Source organism: Oncorhynchus tshawytscha, unplaced genomic scaffold (assembly GCF_018296145.1).
Source record: "Oncorhynchus tshawytscha isolate Ot180627B unplaced genomic scaffold, Otsh_v2.0 Un_contig_12034_pilon_pilon, whole genome shotgun sequence".
In the NCBI taxonomy this organism is placed as follows: Eukaryota; Metazoa; Chordata; class Actinopteri; order Salmoniformes; family Salmonidae; genus Oncorhynchus; species Oncorhynchus tshawytscha.
The window spans coordinates 189,425-215,707 of NW_024609669.1; the positions used below are offsets into that span (position 1 = coordinate 189,425).

Consider the following 26,283-nt stretch of genomic DNA (forward strand, 5'->3'; position numbering starts at 1 on the left):
AGGTTTACTCTGTAGGTTAGGTTTACTCTGTAAGGTTAGGTTTACTCTGTATGTAGGTTTACTCTGTTAGGTTTACTCTGTAGGTTAGGTTTACTCTGTAGTGTAGGTTTACTCTGTAATGTAGGTTTACTCTGTAATGTAGGTTTACTCTGTAATGTAGGTTTACTCTGTAAGGTTAGGTTTACTCTGTAGGTTAGGTTTACTCTGTAGGTTAGGTTTACTCTGTAGGTTAGGTTTACTCTGTAGTGTAGGTTTACTCTGTAGTGTAGGTTTACTCTGTAGTGTAGGTTTCCTCTGTAGGTGAACGTCACAGTAGTAGAGGTATACAGTACCTACACAGCATCTTCAGATCCAAAAGTGTCATTCACCATTCACAGCAGGGTGTCCTCGATGTAGTCAGGGTCCTCAAGGGTCTCCAGACGTCTCTTGCAGGCATCTAGGATTTTCTTCCTGGGCCCCAGGGGGATGTGGATGCTCTTGAGGTCCTGGTCCGAGCACAGCAGCAGCGCCTCCAGGTCGATCTTCTCCCGCCTGAAGACGGTGAGGAACTCGCCCATGGTCTGCGCAGCCAAGAACACCTCCAACGGGCTGGTCACGGCCTCGCAGTCATCATCCAGCCCCAGCTCCAGCTCGTCCCAGGGAAGCTCCTGGCGGTTCCTTTCCCGGAGGCTGCTGGCACTGCCGATGCTGTCCCCCATCGTCCAGGCTGGGCGAACGCCGCAGCCGGCTGCGCAGCCGCACGTTGGTGCTGCCAGCCCGTTCGGTTCCTCCGCTGAGGCTCCCCTCGTCACGCCCGCCGATGCCGAACAGGCCGCCGCTGATATAGTTGCGTCGGAACACCATGGTTCCCAGACCGGGCCGGTTGAAGAGAGAGTCGTGGCCCGAGTCGGTGCTGACCTCAGAGTATTCCATGTCGGGCCGGTAAGACAAGTCCGGCTCGCTGATGGCACGAGAGATGGCGTCGTCGTTGCGTCTCCGTGGAATATGTCTCGGAGGTTGCCGCGGCGCCCTGCGCGGTCCCGAGGGCGACATAGGTTCCTGTTTAAGGAACATGACATCGTTGCCCAGCTGAAGGCCCGAGAGGGAGCGCACGCTCTTCCTGCCGTCCTCGTAGATCTTGAAGGTCCCGTCCCCTTGCTTCCTCTTCTCCAACCTCTTCTGGATCTTGGTCTTGCCTCGGGTTGTGGCGTGAAGAGTAGCCTGCAGGGACAAAGAGCAACACAGGCTTCAACCACTAATTATAGAGGAGCACACATCTCAAATTTAACAGATGACAAATGTTTAATGTTGGGAGTGTAATGTCCCTTTAATTTTCAACATGGCATACATAATTATAGACTGCAAATAACTGTCATTGTATCCTCTCCTTTCTCCACTGATGGGAAATGCTGCTGTTCCAACTGTTGCATGTGAAATGGTACAGCAGCAGACATAACAGAGAGGGAGTTTCACATGCACAACAGTTGGAACAGCAACATTTCCCATCAGTGGAGAAAGGAGAGGATACAATGACAGTTATTTGCAGACTATAATTATACGCCATGTTGAAAATTAAAGGACATTACATTTGTCAAACTTGAGATAAGTCCATATCCCAGGTCATTCATTTTATAGATGCAGCTTTGTGCTACAATCCTAAATGAAGGGAAAGAGAAGCATCATATTATTTCCAGATGTGCTGTGTTCATCTTTCCCATTTATTCATTTAGCTTGAGGCATCATATAGCTGGACCTACACAAACAATGGAATGTGCACTCCTCTTGACATTGGACTATTTTTATTTTTTTAAACTATTTTTATCTGACAAACATTGGTTTTGGAGTGGAATGTCCCTTTAAATAAATATTCAAAAGCCAAAAATGGCTGGATGAAGCTGTATTGTATTGACCTAAGAGTACGGCACACTGTCACACCCTGATCTGTTTCACCTGTCTTATACTTGTCTCCACCCCTCCAGGTGTCTCCTATTTTCCCAATTATCCCCTGTATTATTTATACCTGAGTTTTCTGTTTGTCTGTTGCTAGTTTGTCTTGTCCCGTTAAGTCCTAACAGAGTGTTCCTGTGTTCTAGACCTTTCTTTTTCCCCTGACTTAGCCTTCCCAGTTCTGACCTTTCTGCCTGTCCTGATCCTGCCTGACTCTGATTTGGGAGACACCTGGAGGAGTGGAGACAAGCACAAGACAGGTGAAATAGATCAGTGGTGTGACACTGAGAGTATGGCACTGACTGTGGTGGTGTTTAGGTGGCACACTGCAGTTTGTACTGACCTGAGTATGGCACACTGACAGTGGTGCAGTTTGTACTGACCTGAGAGTATGGCACACTGACAGTGGTGGTGTTTAGGGGTGGTGCAGCTTGTACTGACCTGAGAGTATGGCACACTGACAGTGGTGCAGCTGACCTGAGAGTACTGACCTGAGAGAATAGCACACTGACAGTGGTGGTGTATTTAGGTGGTGCAGCTTGTACTGACCTGAGAGTATGGCACACTGACAGGGGTGGTGCAGCTTGTACTGACCTGAGAGTATGGCACACTGACAGGGTGGTGCAGCTTGTACCTGGCACACTGACAGCAGCTTGTACTGACCTGACACTGACAGGGGTGGTGCAGCTTGTACTGACCTGAGAGTATGGCACACTGACAGGGGTGGTGCAGCTTGTACTGACCTAGGCACACTGACAGGGTGGTGGCTTGTACTGACCTGAGAGTATGCACACTGACGGTGGTGGTGCAGTTTGTACTGACCTGTATGGCACACTGACAGGTGGTGCAGCGTAATGACCTGAGAGTATGGCACACTGACAGGGGTGGTGCTCACTGTATGGCACACTGACGGTGGTGGGTGGTGCAGTTTGTACTGACCTGGAGAGTATGGCTGACGGGGTGGTGCAGTTGTACTGACATGGACTGCTCAGTTTGTGGTGACGCAGGGGTGGTGCAGCGCCTGGACTTTGTGGAACTTGCGCTCCATACGCTTGTGGTGCTTCCGCTGCAGCTTCACACACTCCTTAATCCTCCTCTCGGCCTCACGGAAAGCTTTCCCCAGCTCCTTCAGCTTCCCCCACCAGCTTGGGGTTGAGGGCCGACTGCTTGGCGGCAATGGAGTCCAGGTAGCGGACACAGTCCATGTGGCTTTTGGTGGCGGCCATGTCCAGGGGCGTGTGGGTAGTCGTTGTCCAGGCACCACATGTTGGCACCGAAGGACACCAGGAAGGACAGGCAGTTGTGGTGGCCGTTGGCGGCCGCCAGGTGGAGAGGTGTGTTCCCCATATGTCACACTTATCAGGGTTGCCTCTGCAGAACAAGAGGAAGTACAGAAATCAGCTAGAATGTTGATCCAGAGAGGCTGAAAGAAGCAACGGGCATATAGCACACATATGGCCTCCATATTAGACAGTCTTCATTCTAATATGGATGTTGTACACAGACCTGGGACGAACAGGACTATGTAAAAGTATTTCAAATACTTGAACTGCTGGATTTAGTCCCCCCCAGAACCAATGGAGTAGTCCCAAATGTGAAAATATCAAGCTAAATCTAATGCACCACAAATACGTGCTCTTAGTAAACAAGATACTTTTTCCCACTCTTACCTGTACTTGAAACATCAATTTTGCAACGATGTCAAGATCATCCCCAACTCTTTACAGTGCCAACGAAGACCCGTGCCAAGACAGAGGTGATGATGCTGTTACAACAAGTCATGCTGTTCTGTTCCAAAGGCATTCAGTAAGTGCTATCTGTGAGTAATATGAACCAGGAGAAGGATAACCCACTCAGATACTCCCTAAACATAGCAGGTACCTTGTGAGAAAGCCCATGATTTTTTAAATCATGATTTCAGCACTGAGATCTCATCCATGGGCTATTCATCGAGTCTTCATAAATCATGTTTAACCTTACATCACAGTACCCTTTAGCACTGATAAATCTCTGCAGCCACAGCACCAGCACCACAGTAAACTAATTCTTAATGACGCCAAACAGATACACAAGTTATGAGATGAACAATACCACTGTTTGGACCTGTTGTCATTACGTTTAGAGGACTTCTCTGGCTTCTCCATGCTTTCCATTCCCTACCATCAGCCTACCATGAGCACCTCAGCCTCCACTAGGACCTACAGTGGGGCAAAAAGTATTTAGTCAGCCACCAATTGTGCAAGTTTTCCACTTAAAAGATGACAGGCCTGTAATTTTCATCATAGGTACACTTCAACTATGACAGACAAAATGAGAATGTTTTTCAGAAAATCACATTGTAGGATTTTTAATGAATTTATTTGCAAATTATGGTGGAAAATAAGTATTTGGTCACCTACAAACAAGCAAGATTTCTGGCTCTCATAGACCTGTAAGTTCTTCTTTAAGAGGCTCCTCTGTCCTCCACTCGTTACCTGTATTAATGGCACCTGTTTGAACTTGTTATCAGTATAAAAAGACACATGTCCACAACCTCAAACAGTCACACTCCAAACTCCACTATGGCCAAGACCAAAGAGCTGTCAAAGGACACCAGAAACAAAATTGAAGACCTGCACCAGGCTGGGAAGACTGAATCTGCAATAGGTAAGCAGCTTGGTTTGAAGAAATCAACTGTGGGAGCAATTATTAGGAAATGGAAGACATACAAGACCACTGAATCTCCCTCGATCTGGGGCTCCACGCAAGATCTCACCCCATGGGGTCAAAATTATCACAAGAACGGTGAGCAAAAATTCAAGAACCACACGGGGGACCTAGTGAATGACCTACAGAGAGCTGGGACCAAAGTAACAAAGCCAACCATCAGTAACACACTATGCTGCCAGGGACTCAAATCCTGCAGTGCCAAACGTGTCAGGCCCGCCTGAAGTTTGCTAGAGAACATTTGGATGATACAGAAGATTGGGAGAATGTCATATGGTCAGATGAAACCAAAATAGAACTTTTTGGTAAAAACTCAACTCGTCATGTTTGGAAGACAAAGAATGCTGAGTTGCATCCAAAGAACACCATACCTACTGTGAAGCATGGGGGTGGAAACATCATGCTTTGGGGCTGGATGACTGATCCGTGTAAAGGAAAGAATGAATGGGGCCATGTATCGTGAGATTTTGAGTGAAAACCTCCCATCAGCAAGGGCATTGAAGATGAAATGTGGCTGTGTCTTTCAGCATGACAATGATCCCAAACACACCGCCCGGGCAATGGAGTGGCTTTGTAAGAACCATTTCAAGGTCCTGGAGTGGCCTAGCCAGTCTCCAGATCTCAACCCCATAGAAAATCTTTGGAGGAGTTGAAAGTCTGTTTCCCAGCAACAGCCCCCAAAACATCACTGCTCTAGAGGAGATCTGCATGGAGGAATGGGTCAAAATACCAGCAACAGTGTGTGAAAACCTTGTGAAGACTTACAGAAAACGTTTGACCTCTGTCATTGCCAACAAAGGGTATATAACAAAGTATTGAGAAACTTTGTTATTGACCAAATACTTATTTTCCACCATAATATGCAAATAAATTCATAAAGAATCCTACAATGTGATTTTTCTGGATTTTTTTTCTTATTATTTTGTCTGTCATAGTTGAAGTGTACCTATGATGAAAATTACAGGCCTCATCTTTTAAGTGGGAGAACTTGCACAATTGGTGGCTGACTAAATACTTTTGCCCCCTGTACACCTCTACACTACAGTCAGCCTGTAACACAACCACCGGCTTGTCAACACCACTACACTAACCAGTGTCTTGTTTCACGGGAGGCCCAGGCCAGTCAGGCTGCCCCTGACTCAGGAGCGTACTACCAGGGTGTGCATACCTGGTGATGTCATGCTCAATTCCTTCCGTCGCACAGCATTGGAGCTGAGTTTTCCCAATGTAGTGACATTACAGATTACTTAGTGTCACTAATATTTGTTTAGGACAGTACAGTTGACTTAACATTACTAATATTTGTTTAGGGACAGTACAGTTGACATAACGTCACTAATATTTGTTTAGGGCCAGTACAGATGACTTAACGTCACTAATACTAATATTTGTTTAGGGCCAGTACAGATGACTTAACGTACAGTTCACTAATATTTGTTTAGGGACAGTACAGTTGACTTTGTCACTAATATTTGTTTAGGGACAGTACAGTTGACTTTGTCACTAATATTTGTTTAGTACAGGACTTTGTCACTAATATTTTGTTTAGGGCCAGTACAGATGACTTAAAGTCACTAATATTTGTTTAGGGCTGAGGGGCAGATTTGAGTATAATGTGTTCCATAAAACATTGATAACATATCACAACGTGATTCGTATTTCAGTTCTATTCCCAGGAAAAGGAATTGTTTACAGGAATTACATCAAAGGTGAAGTCCTGTTTACCACCAGCTTGTACTTCAACTTATCCTTTCAGAGGTTTAAATATTAACAGGAAGTTCCTCTATTTAAAGGCAGTGTATAAACAGCTGTCAGATTTGGAATGGTTCTGGATGGTACACTAAGCTTATTGCTGATCTTAAAGGGGAAGTTCATGATTTTACAACTTGATGTTAGATGGTTCCTGACCCTGAAAGTAGTCTGGGCCAGAAGACCAACTTTAATCCATGGTTCGTTTTTAAATGTGTATATATTTTATTTATCCAGGTGAGTCAGTTAAAACCCCTTACACTGGTGGGCATTGGGCTAAATAAAATCTTTTCCTCAGAGGAAATATGGAAAGCATATGCAGAATTATAGTAGCAATTAAAAGGGAACAGTTTGGAGATTATGGGACAAGTATGAGACTAAAGGTGAGGACACCAGTTCACCTGACACAAGACTGAATCCACTGTTGATTTAATGTGATTTTACATTTACAGCACTTTTTACTGCATTTGTTTAACTAAACCAGAAAATACTCTGGATATATTCAGTAACATGATAAGAATATTATTGGGAAATCTGGGGTAGGTGAAACATAAGACAATAGAATGACAAGGGTTTGAGTGAGAGGACTAACTGGTGTCTCCAAGGGGCCACACACCTCTCCAAGTGTGAACCGTTCCTAAGTCATTTCAATGCGTTTCTATGACTCAAAGGAGAGTCTTCAACTATAAGGTGTTTTTGTATGTTCTATAGCCAACATGAGAGCTCCATTATAACATGACATTAGTGTTGAGGCTTTCACAAGGCAATTCAGAGCAGCAGATTGTAATTATTTTCCACATAGAATGGAGTCATGAGTGCATTCAAATACGTGGTCCACGGCAAATCTTTGTCCCAATACAACAAACATTGTCTCATTCTGTTCAGAACAAACCCAGGGTATAACACAATGTCATCTTGTAACTGTATATTAGTGTTCATAAATGCTGACACTGTTTATTACATGAGTTTTTAATGATATGGAAATGTGAAGTGCACATGTATACAGCCACTGCCTTACGATATAGGCCCTTATCAGAGTTCAAAGCTGCCTGTAAAGGACTACAGACAAATTCTTATTTACAATGACGGCCTGGCCAGTGATGACTAGGAAGTGTGGTGCAATAAATCAAATCACAACAAAACATGTGACAACACAGAAGGACGGGGACATGTGACAACACAGAAGGGCGGGGACATGTGACAACACAGGAGGACGGGGGCATGTGACAACACAGGAGGGTGGGGACATGTGACAACACAGAAGGGGGCATGGGACAACACATGTGACAAACACAGGGGCAGACGGACGGGGACATGTGACAACACAGAGGACGGGGGCATGTGACAACACAGACGGACGGGGGGCATGTGACAACACAGACGGACGGGGCATGTGACAACACAGACGGACGGGGCATGTGACAACACAGACGGACGGGGCATGTGACAACACAGACGGACGGGGCATGTGACAACACAGACGGACGGGGGGGACAACACAGGGCGGGGGCATGTGACAACACAGACGGAGGACGGGGCATGTGACAACACAGGAGGACGGGGGCATGTGACAACACAGGAGGGCGGGGGCATGTGACAACACAGGAGGGCGGGGGCATGTAACAACACAGAAGGGCGGGGGCATGTGACAACACAGAAGGGCAGGAACTGAGGGGTCACAGTCTAAATCTTCTAGGAACTGAGGGGTCACAGATGTACACAGAATAATAGAGAACAATGAAACAAATATACTTTATATTGGTTAGGGTCTGGTAGGGTTTTATTTATTATTGAACCTTTATTTAACAAGGCAAATTAGTTAAGTACAAATTCTTATTTTATAATGACGGCCTACTCCCGGCCAAGCTCCGCCCTAATGGGACTCCTGATCATGGCGGTTGTGATACAGCCCGGGATCAAACCAGGGTCTGTAGTGACTCCTCTAGCACTGAGATGCAATGCCTTAGACCACTGCGCCACTTGGTAGCCCATTAGGAGGTCAGGTAGAGCGTATTCTACTTGTACAGTAGAGGTCAGGTATTATTCAACACTGTTCTATAGCTGGAGGATATGTTGACAGGCCGATTGATGGAAATGTGAATGTGTGCTGTTTATCATAATCACTGAGAGATGGTACAGTACACAGTGTAGTAAATGTTTTATAAGCTGCATACCGTGGGAATTCCTAGAACTAGGGTTGTTATCGGTTACTTTATCACCACACTAAGTGGACCTGCCATTGTGCTACTTTGTGCATTTTCCCTCAACAAAATGGTGGAATGATGAAGCCCATCTTGCTTCTCTGGGGATCCCTTGCATGTTGAACTGTAGATGACATCCCCATAGTCAAGCATGGGGAAGATCATCTGTATTAGTGTCAACCGGGCAGAGGGGTGAAAGAGGTCCTGTTACAACAGAGTCAATCCAATCACTTTCTTGACAACACCCCTTTTGCTTTGAACGAAACCTTCCATACATATTTGCCCATTGTAGAAGTGATCAGAAAGTGACTCTTGACATTGAAGAGAGAAAGGTGCTCAATGTTGACCCATGTTGCATACCCCCACCATACCACGAGACTTGTCTTCATCACTGGAAAAAGATCAACGGTTGAGATTATCTTTTAAAAGCTTACAAACAGGGTTGTCAAACTATTTTATACTTTATAAAAAACATTCTTTTCAAGAAATTGACATTTATAAACCTTTACATGTTGTGTCTCAACCGATGGAGGCACAACACAACCTCAGATGATGTGAAGTAGGGTCTAAGTTACATATGCAAATATTATTTTTATTTTTATCTGAACACTCGTAAACTCCATTTACGTTAAATGTAAATAAATAAAAGAGCAAAAAATGACAACTGTTTGACAACTAATTTCTCCATCCACTTACTTCATCATTTCAGCCAATCACTTTTCCTGGCATGTTTTTCATCTGATCCTTTAGATTGCTGCTACTTATTACTATGATAAATCACATGGCGAGGACGTTTGCTATCAAGCTAATATATCTAATAAGTGGTGCAAGGCAAGTAGGGCTGACCCCAATTAGTCGATGGTTGATTGTTTGATCGACCAAGATTTTTTTTAGTCGAGCAGTATATGTATGTGTGTGTACACACATACACACACTACCATTCAAGTTTTGGTCACTTAGAAATGTCCTTGTTTTCGAAAGAAAAGCACTTTTTTTTTGTCCCTTAAAATAACATCAAATTGATCAGAAACACAGTGTAGACATTGTTAATGTTGTAAATGACTATCGTAGCTGGAAACCGCTGATTTTTAATTGAATATCTACATAGGCATACAGAGGCCCATTATCAGCAACCATCACTCCTGTGTTCCAATGGCACGTTGTGTTAGCTAATCCAGGTTTAGCATTTTAAAAGACTAATTGATCATTAGCAAACCCTTTTGCAACAAAATATTTCTTGCTCATATGATTTGAGAAACTAATCATCAGGAGTAGGCAGCGGCATAAGTGAGTAAACTGAGATACAACTATGGAGTTAATCAGGGCAATTTGTACATAAATAGACAGGTATTTACCTCCATGGTTGCAGGATCTTGTCTATTTTTACAAGTTTTCTATTGAAATTCATTGTGGAGAGCTCATTTATATATTTTGTGACATGAATACCAAGTATGTCTACTTCACCATGAACCCGTTTTTAAAGGTAAACTGCAGGGTAATGTAAATGATCCAATACGTAATATTGTACACTTATCATAATTAGGTTTTAGTCCGGAAGAGTTATCTAGATCTTCAATGAGACATTGCAGGGATCTAGGTTGTGAACTTAATATAAAACGTGAGTCATCAGCATACATGGACACCTTTGTTTTTAAGCCTTGGATTTCTAATGTAATGGAAAGTGTTGTATAAATCTAAAGGGATGCTGTCAAAAAGTGGTTGAATTCAAATGGATTTACCTGATATAAAAACCCAAGTCTGTAATTTTCCAGTTTTCTTTGAAAAGCCATTAGGACCTTCACTAACATTAGCCACCGCTAGCTAGCTAACAATCAATGGAAGTGATAGGGGCAACCGTGAATTGTTTTTTTCTTTTTAAGTTCCAGATGACCTTTAAGCAATAATTGAGTTGATTTCAGTTGACTTTCCAACATAAATGCTTTAACAGACAGGGTTTGAGCTCCGTCGTAGCATCCCTATATACTGTAGCATTAGTTCTCCAACAGGCTTGATCAATAGTTGATGAGGTGCAGCTAGCATTGCACTGGTCGCAGGGGGCTAGGGATACATTATTGATGGACAAAGCTGCAAGGTTTTCACAGACAACGGAGAAGCTGTGTGCCTGCCACGCTAGTCCCAACCAGAGCCAGGATTAGCACCTTTCACCAGACTGACCTTGATTTCTTGTGTGACCAACCCGGGTCTCGTGCGCAACACAACAGTTTTAGTCCAATGAGTTAAAGGCATTAACTTGGAACGCCAGCAGATTAACACCTCACCTGCCTGATCCTGATTTCCCCCCCAGGAGAGCCATAGGATTAACTAACTCCTAACTTGCCTGACTTTAATTTCTTCCTGCCCTGATCTGACAATCCACACTCTTAGAAAAAAAGGTTCCAAAAGGGTTCTTCGACTGTCCCCATAGGATAAACCTTTTTGGTTCCAGGTAGAACCCTCTGTGGAAAGGGTTCTACCTGGAATCAAAAGGGTTCTACCCGGAATCAAAAGGGTTCTACCTGGAATCAAAAGGGGTTCTTCAGAGGTTTCCCCTATGGGGACAGCTGAAGAACCCTTTTTGGTCCTAGATAGAACCCTGCACTCTGAGAAAAAAGGTGCCAACACATTACTCTTACTTAGCCTTCTGAGCTAAAGCCTATGCATTAGCTCAGGGAGCCAAATTATTAAAATATCACCTGCCCAACCCTGGTTTCTCACTGTCTAGTGTTACCTACAAGGGTTCAAACTGGGTCTCCGGAATTGATTTGCTGTCTCCTCTCTAGTGTGCCAATTTTAGTGTCTTGTTTTGCATGTGTCGTCTTGTCTGGGACATAAGACAAAGGTGGTCTGGGAAGTCTAAATCTTCTAGGAACTGAGGGGTCACAGCCTAGAAGATTTAGGAACTGAGAGGTTAGTCTAAATCGTCTAAGAACTGAGAGGTCACAGTTTAGTCTAGGTTTAGGATCAGGTAGGGATTAGGTAGGGTTAGGTTTAGGTCAGGTAGGGAGCTAGGGTCAGGTAGGGCAGGTAGGTTTAGGGTCATTAGGTAGGTTTAGGTCAGGTAGGGTTAGGGTCTGGTAGGTTCAGGTAGGGTCAGGTAGGGTAGGGTTAGGATCAGGTAGGGTTAGGGTCAGGTAGGGTTAGGGTCAGGTAGGGTTAGGTTAGGGTCAGGTAGGGTAGGGCTAGGTTTAGGGTCAGGTAGGGCTAGGTTTAGGTTTAGGATCAGGTAGGGTTAGGTTTAGGGTCAGGTAGGGTTAGGGTCTCAGGTAGGGTTAGGTAGGGTTAGGGTCAGGTAGGGTTAGGGTTTCAGGTAGGGTTAGGGTAGGTTTAGGGTCAGGTTTAGGATTAGGGTTAGGGTCAGGTAGGGTTAGGGTCAGGTAGGGTCAGGTAGGGCTAGGTTTAGGGTCAGGTAGGGCTAGGTTTAGGTCAGGTAGGGTTAGGGTCTTAGGTTCAGGTAGGGTCAGGGTCAGGTAGGGCTAGGTTTAGGATTAGGGTTAGGGTTAGGGTTAGGGTCAGGTAGGGTTAGGTTCAGGTAGGGTTAGGGTCAGGTAGGGGGTTAGGGTCAGGTAGGGCTAGGTTTAGGTTTAGGATCAGGTAGGGGGTTTAGGGTCAGGGTTAGGGTCTCAGGTAGGTAGGGTTTAGGGTTAGGGTCAGGTAGGGTTAGGGTCAGGTAGGGTTAGGGTAGGGGGTTAGGGTCAGGTAGGGTTAGGGTCAGGTTAGGGTCAGGTAGGGTTAGGTTTAGGATCAGGTAGGTTTAGGATCAGGTAGGGTTAGGGGTCAGGTTAGGGCTAGGGGTTTAGGATTAGGTAGGTTAGGTTCAGGTTTAGGGTCTGGTAGGGTTCAGGTAGGGTCAGGTAGGGTTAGGGTCAGGTAGGGCTAGGTTTAGGTTTAGGTCAGGTAGGGTTAGGTTTAGGGTTAGGGTTAGGGTCTGGTAGGGTTGGTAGGTTCAGGTAGGGTTAGGGTCAGGTAGGGCAGGTAGGGTTAGTTAGGGCAGGTAGGGTTAGGGTCAGGTAGGGTTAGGGTCAGGTAGGGTCAGGTAGGTTTAGGATCAGGTAGGGTTAGGTTTAGGATCAGGTAGGGTTAGGTCAGGTAGGGCTAGGTTTAGGGTCAGGTAGGGTTAGGGTCAGGTAGGGGGTTAGGGTCATTCTGTTCTAGGTTTAAAAGGGTTAGGGTCTGGTAGGTTCTAGGGTTAGGGTCAGGTAGGGCTAGGGCAGGTATTTTCAGTTACTAGGTTTAGGGTCAGGTAGGGCTAGGGTCATGAAAAGCGCACTATTTTCACGTCCAGATGAAAAGCGTGCCCAAAGTAAACTGCCTGTTACTCAGGCCCAGAAGCTAGGACATGCATATAATCGGTAGATTTGGATAGAAACACGCTAAAGTTTCTAAAACTGTTAGACATTATTTTAAGTATAACAGAACTTATTTGGCAGGCGAAACCCCGAAGACAAACCATCCAGGAAAAAGAAAAATTAAGGTTACTGTGTTTTCAATTCGTTTTCTATGGGAAACTATATTTGAGGCACCTGGTTACAGTTCCTATGGCTTCCACTAGATGTCAACAGTCTTTAGAAATTGGTTGATGATTTTCTTTTGAGAAATGAAGAAGTACAGCTGCTCGTTGTGAGTGTCAAGCCAAGTGGACTCTATTGTTTGTTGCGCACGACCTGGAGCTCGCTCCACGTTGAATTTATCCGCTATCGAACACAGTATATTCCGTCTTAAATTTGATTATTTACGTTTTAGGATACCTAAGGTTGTATTAGGAAAGTTGTTTGGACCAAGTTTACAGGTAACTTATTAGATCATTTGTAGTCATGTTGGGTGAGTTGGAACGGGTGTATTTCTGAATCAAACGTGCCAAATAAATGGACATTTTGGGGATATAAAGAAGGAATTTATCGAACAAAAGGACCATTTGTGATGTTTCTGGGACATTTTGGAGTGCCAACAGAAGAAGATCTTCAAAGGTAAGGCATGAATTATATCGTTATTTCTGACTTTTGTGTTGCACCTCCCTGGTTAAAATATGTTTGTCATGCATTTGTATGATGGGCGCTGTCCTCAGATAATCGCATGGTTTGCTTTCGCTGTAAAGCCTTTTTGAAATCTGACATGCCGGCTGGATTAACAAGGAGTTAAGCTTTATTTTTGATGTATTACACTTGTGATTTCATGAAAGTTTAATATTTATAGTAATTTAATTTGAATTTGGCGCTCTGCAATTTCACCGGATGTTGCCGAGGGGTCTAGCCGAGGGCTCTAGCCGTAACAGGTTAAGAATATGTATCACAGTTTAACTGAGTTACAAGAGTACTTTTCTTCATTAAATCTTTATTTGTCAAAATACTAATAAAGATTTTTTTCTCTCATTTTTGATTATCAGCGTCTTTTGGGGCTCCTTTTTTGTCTACTCTCCTGGTAAATGTTTTGGGGTGAAAATGTGTGTGCAAAGGGGACTCAAAGGGTCAAGCGCTTTAAAGGACTGTGTCACAAATGCCCGGGCCTCTGGGCAGACGAATCTCAAATAAATCTAAATATCAGTGCTATTATATAATATCTGCCAATTACCAGACACTTTATCCAAAGCCACTTACATTGATGCATACATTTTATGTCTGGTCCCAGGAATCCAACGCACCATCATGGCATTGCACACATCATGCTCTACCAACTGAGCTACAGACGACCAGCTATTTGATGATACATAATATTTATTATGCAATTACAGCTCCAGTTGTTAGACACTACATGATTTTACACATCCCTCACTCTTCTCTGGGCACCTTTTACTGCAGGTCATAGCCCAATAATAACACACGATAACCCTTGTTCACTTAAAATATGATAAGAATGGAATTGAAAAGGACTCCACTGTCCTCAGTATCCTGACTATGCTTGTTACATCATAGAATGACAGATTGTTGCTCCCTACTGCTACTGTTTCACTATCCCCCCTATAAATCCACTGTAAATCTGCCAGGCCTGTATTTCAGCAGCAAACCCAATAAAGTTGTCAGACATCACTGAAATGGTCTCCCTGGATCTCAAGGGTGCTGCTGTCTAGTAGCCAGTCACTGGTGTTGTGAGAAACTATGGTGACTGGAAGTATTTTTAGTACCACATGTCACGCACACTTTTTCATGGTGTTAGAACTGCTGTTTATCATAATCAGTGAGAGATGGGTACAGTACACATTTGGTGTAGTAAATGTTTTATAAGCTGAATACCGTGGGAATTCCTAGAACTAGGGTTGTTATCGGTTACTTTATCACCACACTGTCTAAGTGGACCCGCCATTGTGTTACTTTGTGTACATTTTCCCTCAACAAAATGGTGGAATGCACAGAGGACTAATGAACCACATCAAACCTAATTTGGCATTTGCTTACAGTATATTTGTGTTCCTGAAATGCACACAAGGCCCACTTTAGTCTGTGTGAGAGAACGAGAGATCGTACTATGCCTGGCAAAAGCAGACACACTGACAGAGAGAAATAGAGGAGAGGGAGAGAGAGAGAAATGACCAAGAGAAAGAGACAGGGAGAGAGGGAGACAAATTACACCAAACACATTTGGCCCTTTCACTGGTTGAATACCTCGGTCACCTAACCTGTTCGACAATGGGAGCTTATAGAGCACCCTCCACCTACACCCTGCCATGCTCTCAGCCCCCACAACCCCCTGCCACTGATGCCCCTTCACTCCCGCTAAGCTCCTGATGTGCCTAACTTCCTTAACACTGAGGGTGAACAGTGCATTGCCCCCACCTTCGCAAACTTCCCCAGGATCGAAGTGTTAAAGTCAGTACGTCCTCCGGACCTTCCTGCCAGTCCCTAGTGTCTGCTGTCACTTGCAATGGTGGAAACGGTGGCTTAGGCAGTTTCTTGATGCCATTAAACATCCCTGCAGGGTGGCTGAACGACCTTAAAGGGATCTGTGGAAGATGGCCTCCCATGGCCCATGCACCACACCCCCTTCTCGTGTGGTCCTTGGCAGTTGCCAGGCACTCAGTACTAGAGTGTAAAAGTCTAAGACCCCTGCTGTGTTCAGCCTCATGAGGAGAAGCTGCTGGTCCAGCCCTAAATTGCCAGCCCTCCTCAACAGAGCACATGCTAGTTCCCTCCAGCCATCATCAGTGTGGTATAGTCTCTGTGCCACTTTGGGTCGGAAGCCTGCCACCCTGCTCTCCAGGTCCATGAGGCCTTGTCTCCCTTCCTGGACAGGCAGCAGACTGACGGGGCCTTGAACAGTTTATATCATAGGGACGATGCCACCAAGTTGTTGATGATCAGCACCCTCCCTCTGTATGACACTTGGTAGAGGAGCCACCTCCACTTAGCCTGGCTTCGACACCACCACTTATGACACTCCCTCCCGGTTCTTCCTGACCCACCCCTCCAAGCCCAGATACATCCCAAGAATATTGAGCCCTTCACAGACCCACTGCCCCCCACACAGATACTCATGGTCCATCCTATCAAAGGCGTTCTAAGGAAGAAGGTCCAAAGGTCCACATTCTGAAGCCTTGATTATTATGTCTCTGATTAGGAACAGATGGTCTGTGATTGAGCATCCTGGTACACAGTACATTTGGTCCCAGTGGGACTTCAGTCTGTTAGAGAGGACCTTGACAAAGACCTTATAGTCCCCACAGAACAACGCTACAGGCCTCCAGTTCTTTAGGTCACTCAAGCCACCCACCAACAGCTTAGTTGCAACTCCTCCGACGCACTCAAAAACAAAACAAGTCCTGTCCAATTCACTTTTTTATAAAAGTCCACAGGCAGACCATCGACCAGCGGGGCGCGGCCAGAGGCCATCTTGGAGATAGCAGCCGAGAGTTTGTGAAACGTCCGGAGTAAATCCATTTAATTTCTCTGAATTTGGGAACTTCCGTGAGCAGAACCTGAGAACACACAGGAGTTACACACCCATCAGGCTCCCTCATCTCCCCACAACAGAAGTTACCCCACCAGACAAACTCTGTTTTTTCAACCCAAAGAAGAAAGAGCTGGGAGCATCCATCCCTCTCAACATGGAACATCCTAGCTCATACAAGTGCTCCTTTTGCTTTCATCTGAAAGAAAACACCAGGCGTAGTTCAGATAGATTATCTCGCAGCCCGGCCCTACCTTGCCCCACCAGCTCATCCTCTACCTCACTTATGAACCTCTCAAGCTCCCCAGTTCTCTCCTGGACTCTGAAAGCTGAATACTGCTGACATAACAGCTGAAACTGGGCTTTCCCTATGTCCCACCACTGACTGAGACTCCCCTTTCCACTGTCCCCACCTCCACCAAAAGCCTTGGAAGCTTGAGAAAAGGTGGCATCTTGTAAGAGCTTTACGTGTCATTTCCAATAGGACACCTGACAGGGCCCTGGTGAAACAGATAACTGAGCCATGGAAAGATAAGGGTCTGAAACCCCAACTGGGAGTACGGAGGCCCTCACCAGCCTGTTGCTCTGGTACGATCCTCACCCTACCTCCAACCACCTTCACCCTTGTATACTACTTTGTGGTGGGATACTTAGTTCTCTATGTGACCACTGTCGTTACAATCTCCCCCCTACACAAGGTATGTGTGAAAGCCCCTGTCTTAAACACCAAAACAGGACCCCCCCCCTCCCAACCCATATTAGGTACATACATATTTATGGAGAGAAAGAGAGAGGGACAGAAAGAGAGAGAAATAGAGATTAGAGAGAGAATTCCCCGAACTTTTGCCAATTAACTACTTTGCTAATGGGCTTCTTTATCTGGACAGGAAGGGAAACCAGGTCAGCCAGAAACACACTGAAGAGAGCTTTGTGTACTCCAGTTTACTGGTGCTTCCTAATCTAAACCCAACATACAGTCAGGTCCAAAATTATTGTCATCCCTTGATAAAGATGAGCAAAAAGACTATAAAATAAATAATACAAATACTGAGTTATATTGTACGCTCAATAAAATTGGGAAATGTTTCCTCATCTTTTTTATCACATGTTAAACACTCTCTTTCTCTGATCAATTGAATTAGTATATAAAATAATATTTTCCCTTTTTTTTGTGCATACAATATCTCAGTATTTGTATTTCATACAGTCTTTAAAAAAAATCTTTATCAAGGATGCCATAAGTTTTGAACCTGACGTTATCTAAACAGGCTCATTGGCCACTGGTCATTTGATTGTCCCAAATTAGATGTATTCATTTTCTATCCTGAATAGAATGTTTGATCTGAATTAATTTTATAGCTACTGACAAATGACATACATGGAAACTAAGTGAGATTGTCTGTCTGTAAAAAAGCATTACACTTTACACATTTTTACTGAAAGAAGAAATAGCATGATGATGACGTGATGAGTTGTCCATTGTTGCATCACATAATTCTGACCTGCACAATAACCAGTAAAGTAACATTCTACATCTAGAATTGTAATCTCACCCTCTCTGACGTTCTGATGTTTTTTCAAAAAGCAATGTTAAACTGAGGAGAGGATACAACAACAGCCTTAACTGATCATGGTAGGCTTCCTTTTGTTGCAAACATTTATGTTGCTAGGATATGAGTAGAGATGGACACTTTTATGGTTATTTGAAAAACAGTGACATAACTAAGCAGTAGCTTGCTCATTGGTTAGTCTATAGTTGGAGCCAGTAGTCCCTCCACAAAGAAAGTAGGGCGAGGCCAAATCAATCAATGCACATCATCACGTCAACAAAACATTTATCAGATCCAATGTTATATTTTTGGGGGGTATTTGGAAGTTTTATTGACAGATATAGAATATGAGATGAGTGATACAGTAGTGTAGAGTGACTGGTAGGACAGGGGATTGAACCACTGCCTCAGGGCACTGCTAGGGGCACTAAGTGACATTAAATGTCTGGAACTAGCTAACCTACTCAGTTAATAGTCTATCAATGGAAAGGTTCATGATTAAACTGGTCTACACAGCTGGGCTATATCCTCGTGGCTGACCTAGCTGTGCCAGTCAATATATGTCTGGGTTTATTTGGGGAAAAGGAGAAGGCAATTTTTGTTCTAACCAAATTAACAATAGATATATTATTTTCTATTCTATGATATTCTATTCCATGATATTCTATTCCATGATACTCTATTCTATTATATGATATTCTGTTCTATTATATGATATTCTATGATATTCTATTCCATGATAATATGATATTATTCTATTATGATATTCTATTATGATATTCTATTCTATGATATGATATTCTATGATATGATATGATATTCTATTCTATGATATGATATTCTATTATATGGTATTATATTCTATGGTATTCTATGATGAGATTCTATGAAATGATTCTATTCTATAATATATTATATTCTGATATTCTATTCTGATATTCTATTATGATATTATTCTATGATATTCTATTCTATGATATATTATATGGTATTCTATTCTATGGTATTCTATTATGTGATATTCTATTCTATGGTATTCCTATGAAAACACAGAAAACATATACTGTCCAATAAAAGTACAGGAAATGTTCACAGTACAGTGCCTTGCACAGAAAGTATTCGGCCCCCTTGAACTTTCGGCCCCCTTGAACTTTGCGACATTTCAGGCTTCAAACATAAAGATATAAAACTGTATTTTTGTGAAGAATCAACAAGTGGGACACAATCATGAAGTGGAACGACATTTATTGGATATTTCAAACTTTTTAACAAATCAAAAACTGAAAAATTGGGTGTGCAAAATTATTCAGCCCCCTTAAGTTAATACTTTGTAGCGCCACCTTTTGCTGCGATTACAGCTGTAAGTCGCTTGGGGTATGTCTCTATCAGTTTTGCACATCGAGAGACTGGACTTTTTCCCATTCCTCCTTGCAAAACAGCTCGAGCTCAGTGAGGTTGGATGGAGAGCATTTGTGAATAGCAGTTTTCAGTTCTTTCCACAGATTCTCGATTGGATTCAGGTCTGGACTTTGACTTGGCCATTCTAACACCTGGATATGTTTATTTTTGAACCATTCCATTGTAGATTTTGCTTTAAGTTTTGGATCATTGTCTTGTTGGAAGACAAATCTCCGTCCCAGTCTCAGGTCTTTTGCAGACTCCATCAGGTTTTCTTCCAGAATGGTCCTGTATTTGGCTCCATCCATCTTCCCATCAATTTTAACCATCTTCCCTGTCCCTGCTGAAGAAAAGCAGGCCCAAACCATGATGCTGCCACCACCATGTTTGACAGTGGGGATGGTGTGTTCAGGGTGATGAGCTGTGTTGCTTTACGCCAAACGTAACGTTTTGCATTGTTGCCAAAAAGTTCAATTTTGGTTTCATCTGACCAGAGCACCTTCTTCCACATGTTTGGTGTGTCCCCCAGGTGGCTTGTGGCAAACTTTAAACGACACTTTTTATGGATATCTTTAAGAAATGGCTTTCTTCTTGCCACTCTTCCATAAAGGCCAGATTTGTGCAATATACGACTGATTGTTGTCCTATGGACAGAGTCTCCCACCTCAGCTGTAGATCTCTGCAGTTCATCCAGAGTGATCATGGGCCTCTTGGCTGCATCTCTGATCAGTCTTCTCCTTGTATGAGCTGAAAGTTTAGAGGGACGGCCAGGTCTTGGTAGATTTGCAGTGGTCTGATACTCCTTCCATTTCAATATTATCGCTTGCACAGTGCTCCTTGGGATGTTTAAAGCTTGGGAAATCTTTTTGTATCCAAATCCGGCTTTAAACTTCTTCACAGCAGTATCTCGGACCTGCCTGGTGTGTTCCTTGTTCTTCATGATGCTCTCTGCGCTTCTAACGGACCTCTGAGACTATCACAGTGCAGGTGCATTTATACGGAGACTTGATTACACACAGGTGGATTGTATTTATCATCATTAGTCATTTAGGTCAACATTGGATCATTCAGAGATCCTCACTGAACTTCTGGAGAGAGTTTGCTGCACTGAAAGTAAAGGGGCTGAATAATTTTGCACGCCCAATTTTTCAGTTTTTGATTTGTTAAAAAAGTTTGAAATATCCAATAAATGTCGTTCCACTTCATGATTGTGTCCCACTTATTGTTGATTCTTCACAAAAAAATACAGTTTTATATCTTTATGTTTGAAGCCTGAAATGTGGCAAAAGGTCACAAAGTTCAAGGGGGCCAAATACTTTCGCAAGGCACTGTAGGTAGGCCTCTCTACAGTATACACTATTAGTGTGGTCAGTGTGGTGGTGGTATTGGTGACCTTTTACTTGTTTACCCCGAGCCAAAACAGTTCATTTCAATGGAACAAACATACATGACTTCAATAAATCCCCACTGACCACCACCTAGGCATTATGGGTGTGGCTAACCTGCCACAGACAAAGAACAAACTAAAGATCAGTAGGCTACTGTTACTTTATTTATCCTGCATCCTGACTCTGTCGGTAGGCTACTGTAACTTTATTTATCCTGAATCAGTCAGTAGGCTACTGTTACTTTATTTATCCTGCATCCTGAATCCGTCAGTAGGCTATGATCTCCTCTTTCATGTGTTATTATGGCACACCCCTCTAGCACGACTGGTGCTGCACCTTGCTATTGACCCTACTAGCCCTACCTAATGTTACAGACCTTTAATACTAGTCCTACCTAATGTTACAGACCTTTTAATACCTAAGTTACAGACCTGACCTAATGTTACAGACCTTTAATACTAGCCCTACCTAATGTTACAGACCTTTAATACTAGCCCTACCTAATGTTACAGAGACCTAATGTTTTAATACTAGCCCTACCTAATGTTACAGACCTTTAATACTAGCCCTACCTAATGTTACAGAGACCTACAGACCTACCTAATGTTACAGACCTTTAATACTAGCCCTACCTAATGTTACAGACCTGACCTAATGTTCCAGACCTTCAATACTAGTCCTACCTAATGTTACAGACCTGACCTAATGTTACAGACCTTTAATACTAGTCCTACCTAATGTTACAGACCTTTAATACTAGTCCTACCTAATGTTACAGACCTTTAATACTAGCCCTACCTAATGTTACAGACCTTACCTAATGTTACAGACCTTTAATACTAGTCCTACCTAATGTTACAGACCTTTAATACTAGCCCTACCTAATGTTACAGACCTGACCTAATGTTCCAGACCTTTAATACTAGTCCTACCTAATGTGACAGACCTTTAATACTAGACCTACCTAATGTTACAGACCTTTAATACTAGCCCTACCTAATGTTACAGACCTACCTAATGTTACAGACCTTTAATACTAGTCCTACCTAATGTTACAGACCCTACCTAATGTTACAGACCTTTAATACTAGTCCTACCTAATGTTACAGACCTTTAATACTAGCCCTACCTAATGTTACAGACCTGACCTAATGTTCCAGACCTTTAATACTAGCCCTACCTAATGTGACAGACCTTTAATACTAGTCCTACCTAATGTTACAGACCTGACCTAATGTTACAGACCTTTAATACTAGTCCTACCTAATGTTACAGACTAGCCCTACCTAATGTTACAGACCTTTAATACTAGCCCTACCTAATGTTACAGACCTGACCTAATGTGACAGTCCTACCTAATGTTACAGACCTTTAATACTAGTCCTACCTAATGTTACAGACCTGTCCTACCTAATGTTAGACCTTTAATACTAGTCCTACCTAATGTTACAGACCTTTAATACTAGTCCTACCTAATGTTACAGACCTGACCTAATGTGACAGACCTTTAATACTAGTCCTACCTAATGTTACAGACCTTTAATACTAGTCCTACCTAATGTTACAGACCTTTAATACTAGCCCTACCTAAATGTTACAGACCTTTAATACTAGCCCTACCTAATGTTACAGACCTTTGACTAATAATGTTACAGACCTTTAATACTAGACCTAATGTTACAGACCTTTAATACTAGCCCTACCTAATGTTACAGACCTGACCTAATCCAGACCTGACCTAATGTTACAGACCTTTAATACTAGCCCTACCTAATGTTACAGACCTTTAATACTAGTCCTACCTAATGTTACAGACCTTTAATACTAGCCCTACCTAATGTTACAGACCTACCTAATGTTACAGACCTTAATACTAGTCCTACCTAATGTTACAGACCTGACCTAATGTTACAGACCTTTAATACTAGCCCTACCTAATGTTACAGACCTTACCTAATGTTACAGACCTTTAATACTAGTCCTACCTGACAGACCTGACCTAATGTTACAGACCTTTAATACTAGCCCTACCTAATGTTACAGACCTTACCTAATGTTACAGACCTTTAATACTAGTCCTACCTAATGTTACAGACCTGACCTAATGTTACAGACCTTTAATACTAGCCCTACCTAATGTTACAGACCTTACCTAATGTTACTAATGTTACAGACCTTTAATACTAGCCCTACCTAATGTTACAGACCTTTAATACTAGTCCTACCTAATGTTACAGACCTTTAATACTAGCCCTACCTAATGTTAGACCTTACCTAATGTTACAGACCTTTAATACTAGTCCTACCTAATGTTACAGACCTGACCTAATGTTACAGACCTTTAATACTAGCCCTACCTAATGTTACAGACCTGACCTAATGTTACAGACCTTTAATACTAGTCCTACCTAATGTTACAGACCTGACCTAATGTTACAGACCTTTAATACTAGCCCTACCTAATGTTACAGACCTTACCTAATGTTACAGACCTTTAATACTAGTCCTACCTAATGTTACAGACCTGACCTAATGTTACAGACCTTTAATACTAGCCCTACCTAATGTTACAGACCTGACCTAATGTTACAGACCTTTAATACTAGTCCTACCTAATGTTACAGACCTGACCTAATGTTAGACCTTTAATACTAACCCTACCTAATGTTACAGACCTGACCTAATGTTACAGACCTTTAATACTAGCCCTACCTAATGTTACAGACCTGACCTAATGTTACAGACCTTTAATACTAACCCTACCTAATGTTACAGACCTTACCTAATGTTACAGACCTTACCTAATGTTACAGACCTGACCTAATGTTACAGACCTTACCTAATGCTACAGACCTTATCTAACGCTACAGGTTTTACTAGACCAGACCTAATTCCTACAGAGGTGATGCGTTCCATAGGAGAATATACATATAATACACAGAGCACTGCATGAAGGGGTAGGCTAGCTAGTATAGGTGGGCAATAGAATAACTATTTAACACAGGGGGAACTTTACCTATCGTATCTATCCATGATAAGAGTGCGCAATAATACTTAAATGTTTTATTACACAATATTATTAACCACACGAGATATGGACACTATCTATCCTTAGCTACTGCACGAGTTGAGCAAAAGGAATACAACATTCCACACGTGACGAAAAGTACATTTTCAGTTCTTAAAAGTCTACTTGCCCTCTGCCCACGATAAGTCGCAGAGCCTCCAAGTTGCCATGATAAGCGGCCCATAACGTCGGTGTCATGCCATCTTCATCCGGCGCGTTCAAGTCCTTCCGCGTAGCCTCCTTCAGCAGGTCCAGGTAGCCATCCCGGGCCGCCTTGTGATACCTGTCATTCATGCTATCAACGGGCCCTCGACTCCATTGCTCTCGGTCGTCATCTACCCATCTCTCGGTCTAAATGGCAGGCACCACAGGCTAGAGTTCCACTGCCTGCCTCCGCCTGTGTTTCATTGTAAGACAGCGCCGTTCCTCTGGTCTGAAATGTAATTGTGGCGTATGCCGTTGCAGTGACGGCCGCGCGAGCCGAGAAGGAACGCGCATTTGGTATCCAGGGGCTATCGCGTCGGGGCTGTTGTTAGGTTATGATGTGCACAAAATGCACGGAGCCTAATATAAATGTGAAAGAACATAGAAAAATAAAGAAAAAAGCTTGGAATATATAGGCATTTAAAAATAACTTCAAGTTCAATATTCATATTCTACACATGCAGCCTATACCTCTTAGAAAAAGGGTTCCAAAAGGGTTCTTTGGCTGTTGCCATGGCAGAGCCCTTTTTGTGTTCCGGTAGAACAATTTTGGTTCCAGGTAGAACCCTTTTGGGTTCCATGTAGAACCCTTTCCACAGAGGGTTCTACATGGAACCAAAAAGGGTTCAACCTGGAACCAAAAAGTGTTCTTCGAAGGGTTTTCCTATTGGGACAGCCAAAGTACCATTCGGTATTCTAGATAGTGCTTAGGCGTGTAGATATTCATTTCCGATAGCCATTTAGAGTCCGTTGAAATGTTGATTCATGCATAGAACAACATAACATTTGATATGCTTTTAAACATTTCATGTGCCATTATAAAGGCTCATACACACTTATAAGAAGTTGTACCTCATTATAACAGCAGTCTGCCAGTGTTACTGAACAGACCATCATATCCACTGACTCATCGTTAAAGGTGTGATGTTAATGATTTGAGTTTTGATGAGCACATCACAATATGATGAGCCATGTTGTGACAGTGAAATACTAAAATGTTGAAAGGTGTTTTCTAAGCAGAAGCTTGTTATACGTCCACACATGAGTGTTCTTTTGATAAATCATTAAAAACACTCCTATGTGTGGACATATAACAAAGCATGTTGTTTCTCATAGATGTTTGACATTTATGACTGTCTGTACATTGGTGTTGTTGTCTGTAAATCAGGCTGTGGCTAGGGACGGCTATAAAAGCCATGAGGGACACGGCTCCCCCAGGCACTCTGAACCTGATCACACACACCTCCCACAAGGTAAGCAGCTGCTCAGGCATCCTCATATTGATCATCAATGTATTGATCTATAGGTATAAGATAGACTCAGGATTAAGTTCACTCAGTCTAACTCAGATTTGTATGTTGTTCAACTCAAAAACACTCAAAACTCAAAAACATGCTTTATCAAATCAAATTGTATTTGATAGGAAAGGTGTAGACCTTACAGTGAAATGCTTAATTACAAGACCTTAACCAACAATGCAGTTTTGAGAATACATACAAATTAAAAATAATAATAAAAGTAACAAATAATTAAAGAGCAGCAGTAAAATAACAATAGCGAGGCTATATACAGGGGTACCGGTAGTCAATGTGCAGGGGCACCGGTTAGTCAAGGTAATTGAGGTAATATGTACACGTAGGTAGAGTTATTAAAGTGACTATGCATAGATAATAACAGAGTAGCAGCAGCATAAAAGTCTGGGGGGGGCAATGCAAATAGTCTGGGTAGGCATTTGATTAGATGTTCAGGAGTCAGGGGTAGAAGCTGTTTAGCTGAAGCCTCTTAGACCCAGACTTGGCGCTCTGGTACCACTTGCCATGCGGTAGCAGAAAGAACAGTCTATGACTAGGGTGGCTGGAGTCTTTGACAATTTTTAGGGCCTTCCTCTGACACTGCCTGGTATCGAGGTCCTGGATGGCAGGAAGCTTGGCCCCAGTGATGTACTGGGCCGTACGCACTACCCTCTGTGGTGCCTTGTGGTTGCAGGCCGAGCAGTTGCCATACCAGGCAGTGATGCAACCCGTCAGGATGCTCTCTGGTGCAGCTGTAGAACCTTTTGAGGATCTGAAGACCCATGCCAAATCTTTTCAGTCTCCTGAGGGGAATAGGTTTTGTTGTGCCCTCTTCACGACTGTCTTGGTGTGCTTGGACCATGTTAGTTTGTTGGTGATGTGGACACCAAGGTTCTTGAAGCTCTCGACCTGCTCCACTCCAGCCCC

General features: G+C 43.1%; 1 pseudogene; it reads right to left on the reverse strand.

Annotated features, from left to right (window-relative positions):
* Positions 1-212: 212 nt before the first annotated feature.
* On the reverse strand, positions 213-24,376 carry LOC121845426 (annotated as a pseudogene).
* Between the last annotated feature and the right edge of the window lie 1,907 nt (positions 24,377-26,283).